The sequence below is a fragment of the Melitaea cinxia genome, chromosome 3 (assembly GCF_905220565.1).
Source record: "Melitaea cinxia chromosome 3, ilMelCinx1.1, whole genome shotgun sequence".
NCBI classification, from domain to species: domain Eukaryota; kingdom Metazoa; phylum Arthropoda; class Insecta; order Lepidoptera; family Nymphalidae; genus Melitaea; species Melitaea cinxia.
This window is the reverse complement of record NC_059396.1, coordinates 13,834,798-13,841,301: the sequence shown is the minus strand read 5'-3', so window position 1 is coordinate 13,841,301 and position 6,504 is coordinate 13,834,798.

The window sequence follows — 6,504 nt, the reverse complement described above, 5'->3', positions numbered from 1 at the left end:
TAGTAATGATTAACTGACTAAAGTGACTAGTCACTTACACAACAAAAAGTATTTTTTGGGTTTCCTACCCTAAGTTGGTGAAATTGCGCAAAATATTGCAAGAACTCTTTTTAAAGTTTTCAGGAAATACCTAATGAATTTAATGAACAAAAATATGATCGTATATTTAATGTTTTAATTAGAAAACTGTGTGTTGGTTGATTCAGCGAAATTTTAAATTTTATTTCTTAGGGGTTGAAATAAAATGAAGCATAATCACAAGTTCGTCTTTTTTATATGACTTTTACCGTTGTGGCTCTGCTGGCAGATATTTCTTAAAGGCATCGATTGAGTTGTAGTGTTTTTTTTCTATCGGATGTTTGTATTTTTAATGCACTAATGCTTTGTGTGCTAAAAAAAGAGTGTGTGTGTCAGTTCAGACGCACGACTGGACTGTAATCCTTCAGATCGACTGTCTAAATAGGCACAAAAAAGCTTTCTAGTCTAAGAAAAAGATTAATACCATATCAAACGAATCAAATAACGCCATCTATCGGAACTCCATTGGTTTCCGATTGATGGCGTTACAAAAACTTAACCAGGTCGTTCATTTAATAGATTTTACTCCTCATATATTTTTCATACCGGGGGCCTTATATGAAAAGCAACTCTTAAATTGAGTTAACTCCAAAAATATAATAAAAATTTATTATTATAAGTTTTTAAGAATTTTGTAAGATCTACCTCTGTACCAACTAAACCAGTACTGAGAGCATTAGCTAGTATTTTATATAATTAATTTTTAAAATAATAAACCATTATTTAAATGGAACATAGCAAATGTTTCTAGTTCTGCAACACACATACACACCAAATTCTCTTTCCTAAAGAAGGTGCAAACTTTCGAACGTACACATAAATAATTCTGTAGACGTAATATCGTGAGCACAATTTGAAATGGCGTCACGCGGTCTAGCAAGATAGAAATGGTTGTAACGTAAAATCTACGTGAAATACGCTTCCATTATTTCCAAGGCGCTTTTTGCAGACGTCACTAAAACAAAAAACATCATCATGAAACGTATAATTAAAACTTAACCACTTTCAACAAGCACGTGCAAAATAAAATCCCTGCTTAATTGGATTAAACATTTTTCAAAGAAAAACGTTTTATAAGCGAATTCAAAGTAACATAAAACCATTAATAAGCCTCTTACCCTATCCGTCTAAGTCAACATCGATGTTCTCGGAGATGAGGCGGCGTGGGGTGGTGGCCCGGGCTGGGCGCGTCGTCATGGTAACGCTCGGGGGCGCAGACCCGAATTTTATCGATTCGGATACAGACAGCAGCCGATTGAGCTTTAGCCGACATTAGCACGACTCAACGCTCGTGTTTGCTGATTTTAGAGGTTAAGGGAGCTTTGACATTTGGTACCGTAGAATTTTTTGAAAAAGAATTTTTAAGTGTTAATGTAAACAGCATCGCTAGTGTCGTTACTGTGACAATATTATGTCTACATCGAGACGTATGGTAATTTTACGCTAATGTAGCATAAAGTTCTGCAATAATATTAAATAATTTAATTTAAATTTCAAAATAACTAGGATATGGTTATATATATATTATTAATCCTTTTTTTTTTCTTTGGCGTCGTTGGTAATAATGTGTAATAATTAAAAATGCTACTATTCCATTTTTGATTCGGTATACTTCTTTTTCTTTTTTTCCTTTTTATGAAATATGTATTACTTGTTAAATAATAACGAATATGATATTAAACTTACTTCCTTTTTTAGTTTAATATTAAATTAAGAAACTTGATAAAGAAATTTTGACAGGCTTCATTTACTCTTCAAAGAGACCGAACAATTTATTTTGCAAAATTAATTAATTTCGTTATGGAAAATATTTTTATTTAAAATAAATAACCTGCTGAAAGTTCAATTTGTTATTAGATAGGTATACTGCTTTTTGGTGTAGTAAAAGATTTTCAACTTTAGATATGGAATACATTGTTAATTTTCAAACTTTAAAAATATTTATTTATTTATTTATTTACTTATAAAATTAATAATAAATAATTTAATAATTCAATAATTTTTTATTAAAGCTCATATTTTTATAATTATTAATTAATCACCAACGCGTAACTTTCGTTCAAAATATGTAACTAAAGCAATTTTAAAAGCTTTCTATCTTCACTAATTTATATTTCCCTTTCAAGTTACATTCGCCTCACCAGATCACACTTTTCGTAACGCTCTCGTCACACATTCACCAACTTAATCCCCAAGTCAAGCGTGCGTAAAGAAGTTTTACTTAAAAAATGAGAGTACTTACCGTTATAGCATAATTTGCCAAAAACGAGACTAGTAGGGTACACCACGTCGAAAACACGATTCACGAAGCGATTTTTGAGTAGGGATAAAAGGAGCGCGAAGAGAACAAAGGGTTCGAGATATGAACTACTTTACCCTTCACGTGCCTCCCCTATCAATTGTTACAGCAACACATATTTTTACTTGCAGAAACTTTCGACCTCCGCAGACTCTGGTCACGTTTCTTTACAATGGCAAAAATCGTACAATCCAAGCGTAAACATCATAATAATTTATTGTATTTGATTTAGATAATAAATAATATTAATAAAGAATTAAATTATTTTAACACTGTAAAAACAGTACTTAAAAAGTAAACATTAAGTTTGCTCAAAACATTCCTCAGTCGTTACAAAAATATTTAAACACCAGGAAGTTTAAGAATTATCCAAAAACGTACTGAACTTATCTCAAATAAGGGCCGTTGGTAATGTTAATGAATTCATTTATATTCATGATTTAAATGCTACATAAATAGCCACAACATAAAAATTTAGATGTAGGTACCTAATATCCAGAAATCAATTAAAACTGTTACACTAAATTAAAATTATTTAAAAGAAAGTTACATAGAATTAAATATTTTCAATCGCTTATTTACATTTGTCACCTAAAATAAGTATGCATTAGGAACATTTTGAACATTATTGTAATGTCTTACTTGTTATAAATATAACATTTGGTTGATATATACTACTACAGAATAAATATATTGCTCCAGCCGGTTAACACAATATCCTTATCACTCACAAAAAGGGGCATAAGGGTACAAAAGTCCCTGAAACATTTCTCATCGACTGAGTGTGGGGGCAGGCGCGTCCCAGCGCGACACCCTGCTACGTGGCACTCTCCAACCACGGTATCCATAATTTATGCTTTTGAGCAGACCACGAAAAATAAATGAGCATCAAAAATAAGAGAAAACGACAAGACGAGTGTTTTTATTTGAAAGAACTGTAATGCAAATACATAAAATGATGTTTCTTTGTTAGTTTGTATTTCTGTATTATTACACTATTTGTAATATATTTGTTAAAGTTTCTATACTTTCTCTTTTTATTTCTTTCTTACACGTGGATACAATTCAGAGTCCACGCTGTCCTCTCGTTCAACCTTTTATAATGAACAGTATGTAATATATTAAAATATCTTTTAAAACATATTTTAATGGCTATAAATGTTATAGTCACCCCCTGGTCCAAAGCGTGCAGATTAACGCAGGGACAGTACGCCGCATAAAACGCGCTGAATATTGTATTACAGTAGGTACATTATATTAAGCGCCCTGCGCCCAATGCAGGGAATCGCCCTAAGCGTTTTTTCAACAGTAATTAATGGAACTCGAGCACTCATGCTTATTTTGTTTTCTTTTATGTCATCTAAAATTGAAATTTGACAGGACGTGAGAGGATTATTCCTACTTTAAAATGCTCCTCAATGGAGCGTTATATTAGCAGTTTATTGATGGATTAATAATAATAATTTAGTATATAAATTATATTTTTACGAAAATTTTACATTTTACTACCGAAAGGTAAATGATAAATAATATAAAAGGATTAGCATAGTGGTTGGTTACTGTTTGCTTCAAGTGGTTGTAGGTTTGATCCCCGCTTATGACAAATGGTTGTGTAAGCCATATAAGGTAGTTTATCAATGTCTGGGTCGTATGGTCATTTGTGTGTGTTCTGTGTTCGTTCTCTTGACAAATAATTTTATCTTAAAGGCAAATAATGCGAGGCATAATATATTTATTTTCACCGTATTGTAGCCATAATCATCTGACCTTTATGTTATGTAATATTTAGAAATATCTATACAAATAAATAAAATTGGAGTCTGTTTGTAATATTAAAATAACCGCTTTTAACTAAATTCATATGTATGTAATATGTATACACGGTACATATACCAAAATAACATTTTTTATAATTTTTGTCTGTCTGTTTGTTCGGGCTAATCTCTGAAGCGGCTGGACTGATTTTGACGGGACTTTCACTGGCAGATAGCTGATGTAATAAGGAGTAACTTACGCTACTCTTATTTTAGATTTTTTTATAACGCTGCGAACTAAACTATAATTGTTTTGTTAAAATCCACGCGGACGAAGTTGCGGGCACAGCTAGTTTATATATACAAATGAGTACCTGTTTCCTTTAGTCACGGCAATTTAAACGACTTTTCGACTCTTATACTTCGTAGGTTCTTAGGGAATTTTTTTTTAAACTTCCCGCGTTTGACTGTTCATAACACAAGACAGCGCAATTGGGGTCAGCTAGATATTTCATATATTAGCTAGATATTTTATATATTCCATGTCAAAAGGAAATGACGCAATGCATATTATACATCTTATCTCACACCCTAAGTTTTAACTCTTTGAGATGCACTTTTATTTACTTTGTGATTGTGGTAAAATTCTTACACAGTGTACCTTAGCGGTTGATATTATTATAAGTAAAAAAAAATAAACAATCCACCTGCAGGCTTTTGATATGGTCGATGAATATGGTGGTCGATATCGTATCAAAAATTGTATGAGTTTATTATTTATTATAAGATATGAAAGTAGACAATAACTACAAATATCTTTAATACACTTTATTTTTATAAGTCTTTTAAGAAAGACTTATTCTTCTTTTTACGGAGAGAAACTTATTAATATGGCACTATCAGACAGTGCATGCTGGTAGTGGTCGGTGCTGCATTTACAAAACCGTCTTTATATACTTCTTTTGGCCTATGTTAGGCCAACATTAAGACAGTATATAAGTATAACTCCTCGAAATTCTTTCAAAACTATTTGTTCAAAATTGGTACATTGTTTCTTTATAGTTTCTTATGTATGTACTTAAAAAAACATTTTGTACCAGAATTTTTAGATTTCAATCTCCTGCAGCTGTTCTTCAACTGGTACTTGTTCACATAATCATGTTGTAAGCAATAACGATCTCTAGGCATAAAGAGTTATGTCTGTGAATGTGTGTTCCGCTCCCCGCTGAACTGGTGGCTAGTTCAGTGGGATCATAAAGGTATTGAGTAGGTAAACGGTTCACCTGTTCCTTAATTTCAAAACGTTGTGCTTTTATGCGAGTCACGTTCATTTTTTTACAAAATACAGTTCTCATTTCTTACCAGTAGGTAAGTAAAGATAAAGCCTTAAGAGTTTGTGATATTTTGATTAATTAAAAATACGATAAAAAAATAACAATAATATTAAAAAAATCAACATATGCGAAATTTAAAAGATTTTTATATTTCGGTCAATAAAAACTGTCCGTTCTTATTGATGGACAATTTTTATGGCAAGCCAGTGAATGGTCACAGGCAGAGTATGGTCGCTTCTACACCCTTCGGTTAATCAAACCCAGTAAGGTTTCTTCTCCTTGACATGACCATTAGCTCTAGTCTGACACATAAAAGTTTTGTGGAAACGTGAAGGTTGTAAGTGTAAGCTTTTTCTTTACTAAACTCTTTCTTTGTCCCAAATTTCGAGATTCTAGGTCGACGGTATTTTTTTTTCTTTGGTATCAACGACCTAGTGGTAGTTCAAAAATAATCATTGAAAGGCCGCGTTTTCTGAATGCGTTTAATAAACTCTATTCACACTGAAGCAAAATCTAAGCATCATGAAACAAAAACATGGCACTAACGCCCGCGTCCATTTCATTTTTTCTGGTATTCAATTGCAACTTGCCATAACCATTATATTGTATTATAACATATATGATTCATATATGATCACACATTTGCGCAGCGATAACAGCACTAACTTGGGCTTCCGGACGGTTCCGGGTTTGACCTCCGCTTATGGCATATATTTTTATAGGCCACACAGCTATTTGTCGTTATCTGGGCGTTTGTGCTTGTGTATTGTGAGTGTTTTCTGACCTCCAATACAGGAATAAAACCTAATTAGGGCCGTTGAGTGTGAAGCATTTATTTATTATTTGCAATATTAATTAAACAGAAAATATATTATCGAAACTGTTTTCGGTATTTGACGCATAGCTACGCTCGAACGACGAGCCTTGATAATAAAAACACTCGCAAACTACGAACACGACTCACGACATAAAACCTTATTACCACAAATTTATAAGAAACTACATCTCGATAAGGTTTAAAATAGTTATTATACGTAGA